Consider the following 18118-nt stretch of genomic DNA (forward strand, 5'->3'; position numbering starts at 1 on the left):
TCTGTTCTATTCTTGTCATGTTTTTAAAATCTCCAGGTAGATGTTTTCCAACCTCTACAGCAATCCTTTTTACACTAACAAGTGCCTATGTCTTTTTCTTGCCTACCTTCAACAGCAGTTGAGTCTAAATTTTTCACTGCTTTGCCTGATTCAGGCTTACACTGAAATACACATTTTAATGTCACTGTTAAGCCTTACTAATTTTACCAAATGCCTTTTTTCCCCTGAGAGAGTGTATTATTTTGTATGTGGGAATGTAAGTGTGGGGAAAGAGGAGTTATTTCCCTCTGCTCTGAACATTTTCCCAGACATGTCAATATTACTTAACACCACATATGCTTAAAGCTCCTAATATTTATAATTTCAAAAACAATTTGCTTACATTTCTTTAGACATTTTATAAATATTGTATTAATCTGAAATGCTTACCTTCACAGTATGTTTAAAACAAATGCTACAAAAATTGTCCTGTTCATATTGAAATATTAGAAACTAACTTAATTTGGGAAGCTTATTAAAAGTAATATTTATTTTTAAACTTACTGAAACAATATGTTACTTGAAAGTGAAAACAATTGACTTGCTAAGGGAAATCCAGTACAATGCAACATGGATTTATGTCCACATGGATTAAGATCCTACTATCTGGAAAGAAAAAACCCAGATAATGTGAAAAGAATGTTTTCAGCCATGTTGTTATATCAATACAACATAGTTGCTTAAAGGGACCAGCAGAAGCCTCAGAGTTTTTTTATTTTTATGTTTCTAGATAATTTTCTTCTTTTCTCCACTTTCTCAATCCAAATCCATAGTTTAAATCAGTTCCACAAATATTTACTGAAATTGCTGCATAAAATAAAATCTCTGCAACCATGAAAAAGAATGAGGATTGTTATGAAGGCTGCACAGTTCTGAATATTCTAAAAACCATTGAATTGGTGATTGCGTGGTGTGTGAATTATATCTCAATAAGACAGTTTTTCAAAAAAAAACAAGGAGAGGGTTGCCTGGTTGGTGCAGTCAGTTGAGCATCTGGCTCTTGATTTTGGCTCAGGTCATTATCTTGGGGTCATGGGATCAAGCCCATGCTGAGCATGGAGCTTGCTTGAGATTCTCTCCCTTCCCTTCTCTCTCTCTGCCTCTCTTCCTCACTCACACTTGTTCTCTATCTAAAATAAAAATAAAAAATGAATTAAAGAACAAGGAGTTATATGGCCTTTTATGAGAAGAGAACCAAAATATATTGTATAGATGAGAGGTGGGGGATACAACAGAAAAATACATATAGAATGGTCTTATTTATGTAAAAACAATTTCTGGAAGGATATATAAAGAACAGTCAACAACTACTACTTTTGGGCTATTGGATTGGGAAGTTTGGGTGGACTGGCAACCAGAAAAGTCTTATTTTCCCCTTTGTACCCTTCTATGCTTTTTAAATGTTTACAGTGGATTGTAGTATTTTCATCATTTTATCTCCTTATTTTTGTAATTTTAAAGCTGAATATTTTATAGGGTGCTATGTATCAGATGCTAAAGAATTTAAGAGTTCCAGAAGTGATGGGCAATGCACAGCAGAGACTTGAGGTGGATAGGAGTCACTAAGTGATTATTGACTCCATGAGAAAATGGGTAAATGGATGGATGGGTGAACTGTACAGTTTTGTCTTTATGTGGCATATTCAACTAACAAGTAATTATTCCTACTCTGATAAGTATAAATATATAGGGAAGAAAAATACAGTTTAGAATAAATCCCTTCTTTTCCCAAAGTATACTCAGAATATGGCTGAGGAAGGGTACCTGGGTGGCTTAGTGGGTTAAGTGGCCAACTCTTGATTTCAGCTCAGGTCATGATCTCACAGTTCATGAGTTCGACTCTGGTGCTGGGCTCTGTGCTGACTGCACAGAGCATGCTTGGAATTCCCCTCCCTCCCCCTTTCTCCTCTTAAAAAGAAACATTTAAAAAATATGGCTGAGGAAATAAAACCTCTCATATTTAAGAAAAATACAAGCAAAAGACAGTAGACATGAGAGGACTACAGAACAAGGGATTCTTGTCTTTATTGCTACCCTAATTTCTTGTGGTCCAAATCCTCAGCTTCTTGGGACATTGGAACAGTTTGTGTCTTCTCCATTCTTTCCTTGCCATTGCTTCCCATCTTATGCAGAGAGATGAGAAAGGGCTAGGAAGTGAGGGGAACAGAGAGAGTAGACCAGTTTGAATGGGTGCAAAGGTTTGTGTCAAGGGGTAAAAGGGGTTGTTATAGTAAACATTGTGTGGCACACAGATAAGTGAGGTTCAAACATGAAGTTGGGACACCATTGCAGAGGATGTCTGTGGTTGATCATGATGCAAACTGCCCTCCTGGAGAACTAGGAAATCTCCTAATCTACAAATAAAGGAAATTGTATAACCTGCCATTTAGGCACAGGAACAAGGTGGTTGAATGATACGCAGCAAGAATATGGGGGGAACTACAGCTCAGACACTGGGCGTAGATTATTGTCCTAAGTGACAAGTCTTGCTGAGTGACTTCACAAGGTCGCAGATTTTTTTCTGGGTGATAATGGGACCCTTCCAGTAGATAAGAAAGAATTTCTGAGTGTCCTTTTGTTCAAAGCTGGCAAGTTTCTCATCCCTGCAGGCTGCTGACCATTGTTACTTATGTGGTCTATTGACAAAAATGGTACATCATTCAGATGTTTCCTTTGTGCTGTTTGTGTGCCCTTTAGGCTTGATAAACCTATAAAGCAGTAGCTATTGGTATGTGAGTTTCATTTCTGTCATTCTCCAACCCAACCCCATCTTCTCAGACACAAGCCTGTGGACCTGTGAATAACAGTCTAAGGTGTTCAAATTTTATCATGCAGACAATACTAAATAGTTAAGCTTTCTTGGGCAGAGATATAAAGAGACAGTGCTTCTGGAAGGCTAACATGAGACCAGAACACAAGTTGGATGGAAGTGGGAAGATGACTGGAATTGGGGGGAGCCATTTATGATGAGTTAGAACATATCAGGTGAGAGGTGATGTGAATATGGAGAAGAGTGGAGTCTCCGATCCTTATTAATTTAGGGGGAAAACTGAACTCTGAGCTCATCCATCCCTTTCCCTTTTATAAAGTTCCTTTAGACAGTACCCAGTGAACCATGGCTCCTAGTAATCATGCCCTTCTGTAATCAACTCCCTCCACATTGAATCCAAATGACCTTGTGACTTCTTAATCCAGTATAATGGGCAGAAGTAACACTGCCAGCTCTGGGCCTAAGCACTAGGAAAGACCTGGCAGCTTGCTTTTGTGTTCTCAGAAACCAATTACCATGTGAGAAGTATGGGTGCCCCACTGGGAGATAGGACACCCAGAGAGCCCTAGAGGATGAGGAGCTTTGGAGAGACACACCATGTAATGAAGCACTAAAGCACCAGACACCGGAGGGAAGAAATCATTTTGGACATTCCAACAGATTCAGACATTCCAATGCCTCTAGCTGTAGCCACCAGCTGACCACAATCACACGAGAAACCCTTGCAAGACCAGCAGAAGAAACACTCATCTGAGTCCACTCATCCCACAGAAATTATGAGAAGTGGTGATACACTCTTGTAAAGTGATTTATTGTGCAGAAACTGATATCTGGATCTCAACTCTTGAATAACAGATCCTGGACTTGACTATGTCCAGTCCTTTCCCTGAACTCACAGTAGGATCAGCCAACATCTATTGAGCACTAACTGCACACCAGGCACTGTTCTAGGTGCTTTACACATCTGAAGTAATTTGATCGACAACAACTCTGAGCTATGTACCAACATCAGCCATATTATTTAATAAGGAAACAGGTACAGCAAGGTGACTTTTCTTGCTCAATCTTACACAACTCATCAGCACCTAGATTTAAAGCCTGAACTCTGCTGCCTCCTAGTCTCAGGATTTGCCAATCCGGGCATCCTTCTGTTGTCACAAATATCTAGAACGATGCTGGGCCTTGATTGAAAAGGATGGGATATGGCCACAAGTCTGTCACAAGTGGTGACTCTTCTTTAGATTTTTGCCTGGATATAGAATCAAATGTATTCTAATAGCATGATTTAAGAACTGCTGAGAAAGTTCCCTAGCAATCCCCTTCAATGATCTCACATTATCTGCAATAGATGCAAAATTCCTTTCAGTAGTGAAGCATTTATGAAAATGTCAGTCCTCTCGGTTGGCTACTATCTGAAGCCATCGTTTTCAAGGTCTATCCTACAGAATCTTCTTTTCTATGATGTATTCATGCACCAAATGCCTCCCTAACTGGTGACTATAAAGTCCCACTTTTTTTTATATAGTTTTGCCATAACCATCAGCCTGTATTTTTACCTGTTTCTCCTTTACATGTGTTTCAGGAAAGGCCCATGCATCACACAAATGTGTCCTGGTTGCAGCTTGTCATCTTAGTCAGCTCTGTGGCTCCAACTACAGTCCCATACTCTACAGGTCATTTTTTGCCATCTCCTATTTGGCCTTTTATAAGCAGTTGCTGTTCTTTCTGTATGCTTTGCTCCAAGCATGAAAACAGGGAATTTCCTTAATTCCACACACTGATAGCTATGATTAGCCTGCAGCAATTCACAGGATTTATTGAAGGCTTAGGGACTAAAAGGGGATTATGATCAGAGAAATAAAGGGCTAATATATGAGATGTGATCATAAGCCAGCTCTTCCACAGGAGGTCTCCCAACAGCCACCATTCTCCACTTGCCAGGATGTAGTGGTGCCATTATGTAGCAGTGGCCGGAATCCAGGAGATATTCCAAGTGTCTCTTCTCCCTGGAGGCAGGCTCCAACTCTGTCAGGCTCCAAGAGATGAAACTATTCCCCTTTAGTGGAATAGTGAATGGAAAAACTACACAGAAACAACAGAAGAAATGCTGATAAAACCTCATTTTGAGCAAAACTGGGAGGTGCCGAAAAAATGCCCTTGAAGTGGACCTCTAAGCCAGTAGGCTGCTTTTATGGTGGGCATTTGAGCAGTGTTCAATCTAAGCAATGACTGCCAATTTCAGAGTAACTCCCACCTACAGCAGGGCCACTAACTGGCAGGTTTCCTTATCTATACCCTTTGCAAACAGTCAGATGTTCCCTCAACTTATCCTTCCACAGAAAGTAGACTCATTTCAATTGTCTGACTCTTTTGGAGAAGTCTCCGTTTAACCTTCCTCACCGTGCACAGACTGAAGACTGGGCTTCTGTTTTCATTCACCCTATGCCAACCTTAGCAGGCATGAATCCTCATATCTTGAACCCTCAGAGCAAGGGTCTGCAAACCTTTTCTATAAAGGGACACATAGCTCATTAAGTATTTTCAGCTTTGAGAGTCATGTGATTTCTGTCTATACCACTCAGTTCTGCTGTTACAGTGCAAAAGGAGCCAGAGACAATATGTAAACACTGGGCCTGGCCAGGTTCCAATAAAACTTTACAAACCCAGGGGGCAGGCTGAGTTTGGCTCCCAGGACGTAGTTGTTGACTCCTGATCTAGCATCAGCTTCTGTGTTTTTGTTCATCTGATTCTATGGTCTGAGCTTTCTCTTTGCTTTCCTTGTCTTCAAAGGGTTTCCCCTATCTTCTTTTGAGTATAATAAGACATTTTGAAATGTCTTTGAGGGGCACCTGACTGGCTCTGTCAGAAGAGCATGCAACTCATGATCTTGGGGTCATGAGTTCAAGTCTTAACGTTGGGTGTAGAGATTACTGAAACAAAAACAAAAACTTTAAAGTATATTTGGTCTATCCACATCTCGGTGTTCTGGGGTGGCAGAGGGATTTTTATACCTAGTTCTCCACCTCTTTGGAAATATAAATCTGGTATTCTTTTGTCTCTTTAATGTCAACCTTGAATGTCACTATGTTTTTAGAAGTTGTCTCATAAATGGAATATAGCTGGATTATGTTTTACTTTTCAGTCTGATATGCTCTGCCTTTTAACTGATAAGTTCATTTGTATTTACTGTGATTCTATTACATTTTTTCTATCACCTTACATTGTATTCCCTTTTCCTTGTGATTTCTGTTCTTTCTCTTTCTTCTCCTTTTTTAATTCACTACATAAATCAAATTTTCCTTTATTTTTCCCCTCTAATTAGAAATTCAACATTTATTTAATTTCCATATAACCCTTATATTTTAATTACACACAAATACTAAAGTCCAACACCATTCCAAATCTCTATTCTCCTCCCCAGGGATGGGGAACACTTAGGACCCTTCAAATGATTACACTCCAGTTTTCCATTTTAATGTTACCTAGTACTGTTTTTAATCCTCCAAACTGATTTCTCAGTCAGTGTTTACCAGTTTCTTTGCTCACCCTTGCTTCTTGCATCCTATACATTCTTCTGCATTTGTTTCCCATGAACTACATCCTTCAATTAGTCAGTTCCTTCAACAAGAATCTAAGTGTAGGATTTTTATTTTGTCCTTGTGCCTGAATAATAATCTACCTGGGTATAAAATTCCAGGTTGGCAGTATTTTTCTTCAAGACTCTGAAGATATTATCACATAGATAATCTAGAATCTTCTAGAATTTTCTCTGCTCCTGAGATATGTGCTGTTAATCTAATTATTCATTCATAGGGAGTCCCTCTTTTTTTTTGCTTTTGACATTTTTTCTTAGTTTTCTTAGTTTCATGACAATATTTCTATGTGTGATTTACCTTTAATTACACTGTTTTTCTTGAACATTTATCTTTCATCAATTCCAGAATTTTTGTCATTACATTTTTTAAAATATTGCCTCTTTATTGTTCTCTCTATTCTCTTTTTGCAAATTTCTGTTGAATATTGGGGTGCCTGGGTGGCTCAGTCAGTTGAACGTCTAACTATCGATTTTGGTTCAGGCCATGATACCACGATCATAGGCTGGAGCCCCACATTGGGGTCTGTGCTAAGCATGGAGCTTGCTTGAAATTCTCTCCATCCCTCCCTCCCTCTTTCACTCTCTGTCCCTAAAATAACTAAAAAATATTTTTGATCTTTTCATTTTATTCTGTATATTTCTTGCCCTTGCTTTTAAATTATCCATCTTTCTGTGCTGTATTTTCAGATTTTTTTCTATTTTACACTTATTTCTTCAGCTGTGCCTAATCCACTATTTGATTCATTCACTGAGTTTTCTTTACAAGTTTTTTCATTTTTGTAATTTTTAAATCTTGACTTTATTTGAAATTGAGAATTTCATTTGGAAATGCTTTTTGGTTTGATGTAGTGGTTAAGACCCATACTCTGGTATATAGATTGAAAATTTGTGCCTCACCCCACCAAAATAATGCATTAAAACCTTAAACCCCTGTGTTGGTATTAGGAGAAAGGGCTTCTGGGAAGTGGTGAGGTTATGAAGGTAGAGCCCACACAAATGAGATTAGTGTCCTTATAAAAGCAGACTCTCCCTTCCACCATGTGAGGTTGCATTAAGAAAATTGTTGTCTATGAACTAGGAAACCAGTCACACTAGACTGAGTCTGTCAACACCATTATTTGGTCTTCTCAGTCCCCAGAATTATGAGAAATTGATTTTTGTCTATAAACTACCCAGTCCATGCAATTTTGTTATAGCAGCCTAAACGGACTAGGACGTTTATATAAAGAATGTGCTTATACAAATTTCAACTCTGTCATGTAGTGAATATGTGACTTAGAGCAAATTTCTTAACCTCTCTGTGCCCCAGTTTTCTCTTCTATAAAATGGAAAAATACTAATACCTCATAATACAATATTAATAGTATTGTGAGGATTAAATGAGATATTATTTGTAAAACTCTTAGAAAAGTGCCTAGCAAGTGGCCAGTGTTGTACTATCATCATCTTCTTCATCAACAGTATATAAAGTAGATTTTTCTTTTTGCATTTCTTATTCCTATGCTTTAATTTCTTCTGTGATAGCTTTAATAGTTTTAAAGATATTGTCTTTGGGAGTCAATTTCTAAATTCCATCCTAGAAACTCACATTATTGGGTCTAATTCTCCTGTATCTTGTGTCCACTAACTGAACCTCACGCAATAATTGATACTTGCTTTTTCTCTGACTTTTTATCATGGACTCATCTTCAGTAAAGCTTGTCATTTTGTGAGAATCCTTTGCCACATAGGTGTGTCTGTTTCTCAATGTGGTTTTGTATTATGCAAGAGTGCCAGGTGTATCTCCGTCTATATTTTTTAAATGGAGTTTCATGGGGCACTGAGTGGCACAGTCAGTTGAGTATTTGACTCTGGATTTCAGCTCAGGTCTCAGTCTCAGGGCCATGGGTTCAAGCCCTACATTGGGCTCCATGCTGGGCATGAAGCCTACCTAAAAAAATTTTTTTAATTAAATAAAATGGGTTTCATGGAATATAGCATAAATTTAAATGCCAAGCCTGAATAAGAATCCAGCATGGAGTTTGGATTTCTTAGAGAATTACACATGTTTTAGATTTGAGGGTCTTAAGCCTTTGGGGGTCTTAGTTCTAACACCTTGCTTCACCTAAAATGAGGCCTCATATCTTCATGAGCTTTATGTCAAAGCCTCCTTATCAGGTAACCACTGAGGTCACCACTCTGGTTTTAAATTTTCTTCCTTCCTTTCATTCATTCATTCATTTGTTCTTCTTTTAAAAGCATATTTCAATTCTCTTCCAAAACTATTTTATGGAGCATTTGTAGATGCTTCCAGTGCTTTTGGGGCATGCTAGTACTCCATCTTGCAGAACCCCAGGAGACTTCTTCCTTCACATAATATAATTTCACAACTATCTTCCTTACCAGTCTCCCTTCTCAATATTTCCTTTTATTTTTTTTCTTATCAGGTTCCTCCACTTCACACCAAGTTCTTCCCTTCTTTGGTAGCACATTTCAGTCCTACAGAGTCCTGTGTGTGCTATGTCAACCTGGAAAGATAAATAGCCTTATTAATTGGTCTTCTACTTTCATTGAGACACTAAAACATTTATACCAAGGGCAAAACATATTGGGTTGATGCATGAAAATTTCACTTTAAAATCCGACTTTGATCCTGTAGAAATATTTCCTGGTGTCACTCTTCTCTTCTGTCTAGTGAGTATTTTAGATTTAATCATTCTTTCTGATAGCTATTGATGTGTTAGTTGTATTTTCTCACTGCATTTGTGACTAAGATGAACTGTGCTTTCAAAAATAAGCTTGGTTTGCTACACTATCTTGAGGAAAACTACCCAGGCTGGCTAATGCAAAGATTCAAACCTTCTTGGCAGCTATATTCCTACATTAAAGATTAAAACGTTAGGCAAAATAATCTCTCTACTGGTAGCCATTACCACACCCAACCCTTTTGCTCTGATTCCTAACTCCCCATGCTAACTTTTTAAAGACTGTGACTCCTCTCCTAGAACAGAAGCCTGTGTAGAAAGGCCAGCCTGCAAGCATGATTCCATCAGGCCACATAATGTGAATGTTCTCTCTAAAAATCAGTAAATTAGAATTTGGCATTTTAAAAACCACAATATGGACCCCATTGAGCCATTGCTCTTTAAAAAATCATAGTAAAATATACACATCATAACATTTACCATTGTAACCTTTTGTGAGTATCCAATTCAGTGGCATCATGTACATTAACTTTATTGTGAGACCATCACCAGCATACACCTCCAAAACTTTTTCATTATCCCAAACTGAAACTGTACCCATTAAACACTAACTCTCCTGTCTTCTTTCCCTCAGCCCTGGTAACCACTATTCTATTTCTTTCTCTATAATTTTTTAAATTTACTTATTTAATTTACTAATTTAATTTACTTATTTTTGAGAGAGAAAGAGAGAGAGGCAGAGGGACAGAGAGAGAGAGAGACACAGAATCCAAAGCTGGCTCCAGGTTCTGAACTGTCAGCACAGATCTCAATGTGAGGCTTGAACTCACAAACTATGAGATAGTGACATGAGCTGAAGTCATATGCTCAACCGACTGAGCCACCCAGGTGCCCCCTCTTTCTTTATAATTTTGATTACTCTAGGTACCTCAGACAAGAGGAATCCTGCAATATTTGTCTTTTTGTGTTTGGCTTATTTCATGTAATCATGTTTTCAAGGTGTATCCATGTTGTAGTATGTGTCAGAATTTCATTGAACTGTTAATATACGAATTTTATACATTTTTTCCATTCTGGGAAAGCTAATTCTTTTATTAGTCACAAACCCAGAAACCATTTTATCTGTACAGATACTGAGACCATGGCTGACATCTCTCCCTCCTCAGCCCCTTTGATGCTATTCTCTTCCATAGCTGTTACCCTGGCTGTGTCATGCTTGAACTTTCTCTTGCCTTTTAGCAAAAGAAAGGCTTTGGAAACATATCATCTTCACATGAAAAGGGAATTTTTATTCTGAAATATGTAAGCAGCTTAACTTATTAGGTGAAAATTTGAAGGCACTGACCTTCACAAGTAAATGACTAATCTAACAAGAAAATGATGTCTTTGGCGGCCTCAGCTTGTCTTTAATCCATCTCTGCTCTCCCTACAACCTTGGGATATTGTGGAATGTATTGGTCAAGTCTTGGTCATCCATGCCCAGATAGAATTTCTTGTTAGTGGTACTTATCTCTATATTACTCCCCCTCCTCCCACTTACCCCCAAAAGACTCCTCATCAGTCTTGCTCTGTGCCTCTCAGCCACTTGTCTTTGCCTAGGCTCAAGGCTCAATCTCCTTAACCTGACTGGTAGGATCCAACGTAATAGAATACCAAGTTACCTTTCCAGATCCAGACAAACAGGGCACTACTATTCTAGCTGTGTCCTATATTTTCCTTCTTTGTCTTCTTTCATGCTTTTATTTTTGATGAAAACACCCTTCCCAAAGTCTCTTTCAAAATTATGACCCTTAAATAAAACTCCTCTCAAACATCCATCTTGTCCAATAAACCTTTCACATCCTTCCAGCTTCGCATGATCATTTTCTCTGTTGACCCCTCAAAATACTTTTATTTCTACCTCTCTTTTGGAGTCTCTCAGATTATCCTTTGAATTATAACTATGCACACATTTGTCTTAGTGCCTCAAACTTAGCAGGCTATACTTTGCTTAAGGAAGTTACTGTATCTTGCTCTACCACAATACCTATCATTGTGATTTGCACGGTGTAGGTTCTTATAAATCTATTTGTTCTATCATTTGTGTTTTCCTTAGAGCAGGTCTGTTATATTGCAACTTCAGATCAATCATGGAACCAGTTCTATAATAGGTCACTCTTCAGGAATCCCTGCGGGAAACAGAGGAAGTTGGAACAATAAAACATAGGAAATAGATCTGAGTAGTAGACTGGTTTCCACAGCTGATTATTTACCCAGAGTAAGTAGAACATAGATAACATTTTGTTTGCCTTGTCATTGGTTTTTGTTGGTTGCAATGTTGGGAAGACCTGTAAACACCAAGGACCTTAAACTCATGAAAGATAAGGTGATATGCAGGGGCGCCTGGGTGGCTCAGTTGGTTGAATGTTCGACTCTTGATTTCAGCTCAGGTCATGATCCCAGGGTTGTGATACAGAGCCACATGATCAAGAGAGAGATTGTCTCTCTCCCCCTCTCCTCTGCTTCTGTACACACACTCTCTCAATTAAAAAAGAAGTGATATGCAAATGAAAAGAATCTAACTGTTAGATAATTTATTCTTCTTATTCTAATAGGGAATGGGACAAAATCACATCACTCAGATGATTTCTTTAATTCTGGAATGCCCACAGTATTTCATGATGGTAATAATTAAGCTGCTGTAGAGAGTAATGACTTTTCCAAGAAATTTCAGAAATTTAGAAAAAAACATATACAGTCCTAAATTACTACCTTTTGTAGCTAATTATTTTTTTTTAACATTTATTTATTTTTGAGAGACAGAGAGCAACAGAGCGTGAGCAGGGGAGGGGCAGCAAGAAAGGAAGGCACAGAATCCAAAGCAGGCTCTAAGCTCTGAGCTGTCAGCACAGTGCTTGAAACGAGGCTTGAACTCAGGAACCCCCAGATCATGACACAAGCCGAAGTCAGTCCTTTAACTGACTGAGCCACTCAGGTGCCCTTGTAGCTAATTCTTGACTAATTCTCTACAAAATCTATAATATTGGTTTCTAGTTTGTTTGCTTGATGATTTTAAAATTGTTTTATACTTATACAAATAAAGTTATGTTTAAGGTTGCAGGAGAAAAAAGTAGTTTAATGGTGGGCTTTTGTTCTCCAGTGAAAATTGTGATGCTCAGTGTTTAGAAAAACAAATCATAAATCCATTCTGGATTGAGTGATACCTCTTTAGGAGGAGTAAAAAAAAAAAAACAAATAGAAAGGAGGAGAACCGTTGAGGAGTGAATAATGAAGCAAGTTACAAATTATAAGTATTTCAGTTATTTATGTTGGGAGACACTGCATGCCAGAGTCACTGGCTATTATTTTAGGATTCTTTGAAGATAGAAAAAGTCCTGAAGGGTTGAAGAATGAAACATTTATAAAATTCATTTATTTTTTAAAAGGGAGAGATACCCCAATAACAAAATACTAGTTTACTTAGCTCTAATTCTGAGATGAAGATTGTAGACCAAATCCTCAAAAATCATGTTTGTGGTATTGACGTCTACAGGCACACAGAATCCTGTAGAGGAACACTGTGGCTTTATGAAACTCAGTATGTGTCAGACCATTTTAATTTCCTTTCATGACAGGATGACGGGACATGCAGCTTGGAGGCAAGCAGCAGAAGCCATTTATCTGTCTTTAATTCAGGCTTTCAATTTTTTCCTACATGTGATGCCCAGCAGCCAGCTAGGAAAATAAGTCAAGCACCATATTTCTCAAGCTGCAAACCCTAGAGAATTCCATGAGAATTTTTACATGTAAGAACATTCTTGTAGAGAAGATTATCATTTAAAAAGTATTCTACTAGTTAAGAAGAAAAACACAAACTTCAGTTCTGCAGTAAAAAAATTTCAATTGGGGGGGTGCCTGGGTGGCTTTGTTGGTTAAGTGTCTGACTTCAGGTCATGATCTTGTGGTTTATGGGTTCCAGCCCCATACTGGCTCTGCTGACAGCTCAGAGCCTGGGGCCTGCTTCGAATTCTGTGTCTCCCTCTCTCTCTTAAAAATATATTACATTATTAAATATAACCACCATGCTGTGATCCTCAGAACATACTCCTTTCATAACTAAAATTGTATTCTTTGACCAATTTAGCCAACATCTCCCCTTTTCCCCCACCCCTAGTCCCTGGTAAGCACTATTGTATTCTGTTTCTGTGAGTTTGACTTTTTAAAAATTATTCAACATAAAGGTAAAACTATATAGTATTTGTCTTTCTTTGTTTATTTTACTTAACAGAATGCCCTCTAGTCTCATCCCTATTGTCACAAATGGCAGGATTTCCTTCTTTTATGGCTGAATAATATTCTATTGTGTACATATGCCACATTCTCTTTATTCATTCATCGATGGACACTTAGGTGTTTTTCCATATCTTTACTAGTGTGAGGGAGGGAACTTTGTGAGGGAATGGATGATGTCCATTCACTCGATTGTGGAAATCATTTCACAATGTATATGTATATCAAATTATCACCTTGTACACTTCAAATATATACAATTCTATCTAGCAATTATACCTCAATGAAAATATATATATATATTTTATATATATAAATATAGTATATATATATATACTATTCCTGTCATTGAGAAATAAGATTCTGAAGACTTATAGAAGTTCACCTAGAGGAATGCCCTGCCATATTCACAGACTATCTATTCTTCTAAACATTGACTCTTAACCCCCAACTGCAAATTACCAGGGGAAATATTTATAGGGCTTCCCAGAGATTCTTATTTTGTTGGCCTGAGGAAGAGCCCCAAGTAGTGTTTTTTAAGGGCTTCCCTGGTGATGCTACTGTGCACTAGTGTTGAGAACCACCTGGAGTAGATGCATTGACTGCTGCCCACCCCAGCCCACACCCAGGCCATCTGTTCCAAGGCCCACACTCCTCACTACACTGTGACATCTTAAAATCAGGACTAGTTGTTCTTCTCCTAATTATTAGTTCACATTTTATCTTAAAGACATTGTAAATTTTTCTGTTTATGAAACAATGCTAGCCAGCCCAGAGCCATTTTAGGGCCTGCCATTTGCCAAGGCATAGACTGATAGGATGCATCTATGCAACCCCGTACCAGCTCCAGGCTCTGTGCCAATGATGCCCTTTCTTTTCACTTTTCCCTTTTCTTCTCCACTTATTCTAACCTATACTATCTTGATATGCTTTTATTTGTCCTTATAAACTGTTTCTAATCATTTCTGGGAAGAAGGAGGGATCTGTATTTATAATGAATGAGCAAAGGAACAAACATATCAAAAAATGCACATGAACATCTGTACATAGAAATAACCAGAGAGAATTTTTGCAAGCCTTTATGTTTCTTGAAGAGTGTTCAAGGAAAGCAAGATTAAATGAGTGGAGAAGATGGAATTATAGGTGAGGTGAAAAGTCAATGCCCAGGCATAGGGCAGGCATAGGTAAACATTGAAAGAGTGCCTACAGAGGACTAAAATCCATAACAGTCTAAGGATAGAAGGGCAACACAGGCCTTTCAAGTGAGGACAATCTGGGCAGTCATAACCCAAATTGATGAAAAAGGATGAACGATCTCAACACAATATATGAATGTGAACAAATCGTTATCTTCCTAGTGCAACCCCAGTTCTAAGGGAACATGAAGGGAAGTTATTATTGGCTGAGGGGGAGCTAAGCTCAGAGACTTTCCTAAAGGTGAATCTGGGGTTTGGTTTTGACACCATGGAAAGCCAAATGCTATAGGAGAAAACAAAAGGTTCTAGACATCACCACAACTCTACATTGATGGTACCAATGCCTTTCCTCCTGACAAAGTGAGATGCAGTGGGAAGAACAGTCGGGGGAGCCATCTGACAAGGGAATGTCAGAGGAAATGATGAGTCTTGCAAAGAGTAAGGACATTTTAGTGAGTTTTAAGGGAAATGCTATCAAGAGGATTCATTCTTCATTTAACAAATATTTTGAGTACCTGGTATGTGACAGACACTGTTCTAGGTTCTCAAGGTATATCAGTAAATAAAACAGATAACACTTTGCCCTCACGAACCTTATAAGCTAGGCAGTAGACATTAATTACATAATGACCAAAATCACAACAGAATTGCAAGCTGTGGTGAGTACTTTGAGGAGGCAGTAAGAGGGTGCTGTGGGAGGCTGAGGGCGAGGTTGGCTGGGAGGAATCAAGTTTGAGGACCAGGAAGGCAGTGGAGAGATTGGAGAAACGTTTAGAACCAATTAATAGGATTTTTGGTAATTGACTGGAAGGAGAAAGAATCATCAAAGAGGTTTACCCAGGTTTCTGGCTTGTTCAACTGATATTATTTTCTGAGATAGGAAAGAGTAGTGGGGAAAACACACATATACAAGCTTATGTGTGTGGGCACACACATTCCCATTCAGGAATTGAGAGGATTAAATGTACTTAATTCTTTCTTCTGTCTTTCCTAACCTCCTTCTCTCTCAATAAAAAGGAAAATAAACATGATTTCCCAAGGCTTACAGAGAACATTATGAAGTATTCCACTTGGTCTAAAAATTTTAGAAACAAAGTGAAAACTTCAGTAGTGACTGCAATGTTCTTCTAAATTACTTGTAGCTCTGATCTTTGTATTTGATGGTCAATTATTAGGGTACCATAAAAATCCCACTCGAAGCATACCTAACTGCAAGAAGAAGTTCACAAATGGATGCACCTCTCAGGGGGTTGTTTATTGCCACTGACTAAAAGATAAATGCCGGGAGCTGCTCCGGCCTCTCTGGATGGCAGTCACAACAAGGATATGGTAGCGTTTGCACAGCTCCTGCCATGAGAAATGAAACCTAGTATCTCCTTCTACTACTACTGGCTCATGTTGGAAATGAGGCTGCTGGTATTGACCAGGCCTCACAATATTCTAGATCAGACCGACATTCCCCAAACAGATTGCTCATAAGGAAAGTCATGTCCCTGCCTTTTCCAAAGAGATTTCAGATAAAAACATTGCAGATGATCCTTAAAAGGGTCTTCCTAAGGGCCTTAGAGATCCAAGACTTAACATAACAAAAGGGGCTTGAGTCTGGCCTTGAGACAAAGAGCCTAATTTAGAGTTAAGGGCAAATATCTACCCCCACCCATTTGTTTCTGCCTGGAGTATTTTCTGGCCTTGTATATGCTGATTACTCTCTGTGAAGGAACCTACTGAGGAACTTCTTTTGTGATTATGACAGCAAAGGTATCTCCTGAAAGACCTGTTTGACCCCTGCTCACAGAGAAGTAACTTCACCCTCTTATGCTAAAAACATTTTCTGGTATGCTAAAGATGCCTTCCTTCCCCATAAGATAAGCATCTAAATCCCCTACCTCAATCACTATTGATAAAGGTTATGTAAATCTTGTTCTGGGAAATTCTTACATATCAAAGAAGTTTGTTGTCTTTGGTCCAACTTTTTGTTGGGATGAAGCCCCATTTGTAACATCTGATTAGTGACCTTGTCATCTGGGGTGGAAAGTAACATTCCCATTTGGGATAAAATGTCTCATCCCCATAAAGAAAAGGGGATGGAAGGAATAACATAAGGACAAAAAGTTCCTGAATCGCGCTCCTCATCTGACCATTTTAGGACTTGAGAGCTTTTTGCCACATTAGAAGCCTGTCCTATGCCCAGGAGAGTAGCAGGAGCATTCTGAGTTGGCCAAGCTGGAGGCCAGTCTTTCCCTGCAATGCAGGAGACATCTGCTCCTGTGTCTAGAAGTCCTTGAATAGGAATTCCCTGAACCTGCAATACTTTCATGGGCCTAGAGGCTTTAATCTCCTGCATCCAAAAGGCCATATTGCTAGAGCCAAAGCTTCCTTCTCCTCTGGGGGCATTAGTGGCATCCTTTCCTATGTGATAATAGGGCAATAATAATAACTGGGCAATTCTCTGGTCCTTAAAAATTTGCTTGGTGGAAGAAGGAGGAGAGACCAGCACTTTGATCTCTCCCTGATAATCAGCGTCAACCACCCCAGGGATTGTAGTGATCCCCTGAAGGGAGATGGAGCTCCGTCCCAATATTAGTCCCACTACTCCAGGGGGCAGGGGCCCCTTTACACAGGTGAGTGAATAGTCATAGGAGGTGAATCAGGCGTTAGTATTGTGCTGGTGGTGGAATGGAGGTCCAGTCCTGTGCTTCCTGGGGTTGCTCTATAGAGCTCAGAGACTGACTGAACTGGCGAACGGATGGAGAGGGCGGAGGGATGTTGCCCCAATTAGTGTTGGGGCCTGGGGCTGGCCCCTCAATCCGTTTCCCTGGTCCTGAGATTTTTGGAGACTGGTTCCCAAATTTTGGGAAATTTGTGTGAAATTTGTGAAATTTAGATTTACAATCTTTGGCCCAATGAAAGCCCTTTTCACACTTAGGACATATAGTCCTGGGCCTGTTGTTATTGCTTATCACTTGAGGAATGGGTGTGGTTGGCAGAGAGGTATTTGCCTTTTTTGAAGGGCAGTCCCTACTGAAATGTCCTACTTGCCCACAAGAATAGCAATTAAACCTTGAGGAAGGTTTTTCGCTCTTAGTACCTCCTGACTGCCCTAAGGACCAGACATATTGAGGGTATGTTTCTCCCTTTAAAGCTGCTGCGATAGCCATGCCCTGGATAAAGGCAGGACTTACATCTGCACATTGTTTGACATACTCATTTAAGGTGCCGATTTTCTTATGGGTCGTAATAAAGACTGGCAGGTAGAAGAGGGATTTCAAATGCTAGTTGTTTAATGAGAATGTCCGCTGCCTCATCATTCGTTATCACTTTTCTAACAGCTTGTATGACTCTAGATACAAAATCCTCATAGCTTTCATCCGATCGTTGTTGGATTTCTCCTAAGGTAGAAGCCCTGCCTTTTGCAATTGGCAAAGCTCTCCATGCGTTAGAGGCACAATCAGTGACCTGCTGTAAGGTGGCTTTGTCAAGATACATTTGCGCTTGAGCAGTGTCAAAATCACCTCGCCTAGGAGTTTATTGAGGGTAATGTCTCTCCTATTCGTCCTTTTATTTA

Source organism: Hyaena hyaena, unplaced genomic scaffold, assembly GCF_003009895.1.
Source record: "Hyaena hyaena isolate Hyena2069 unplaced genomic scaffold, ASM300989v1 scaffold_126, whole genome shotgun sequence".
NCBI classification, from domain to species: domain Eukaryota; kingdom Metazoa; phylum Chordata; class Mammalia; order Carnivora; family Hyaenidae; genus Hyaena; species Hyaena hyaena.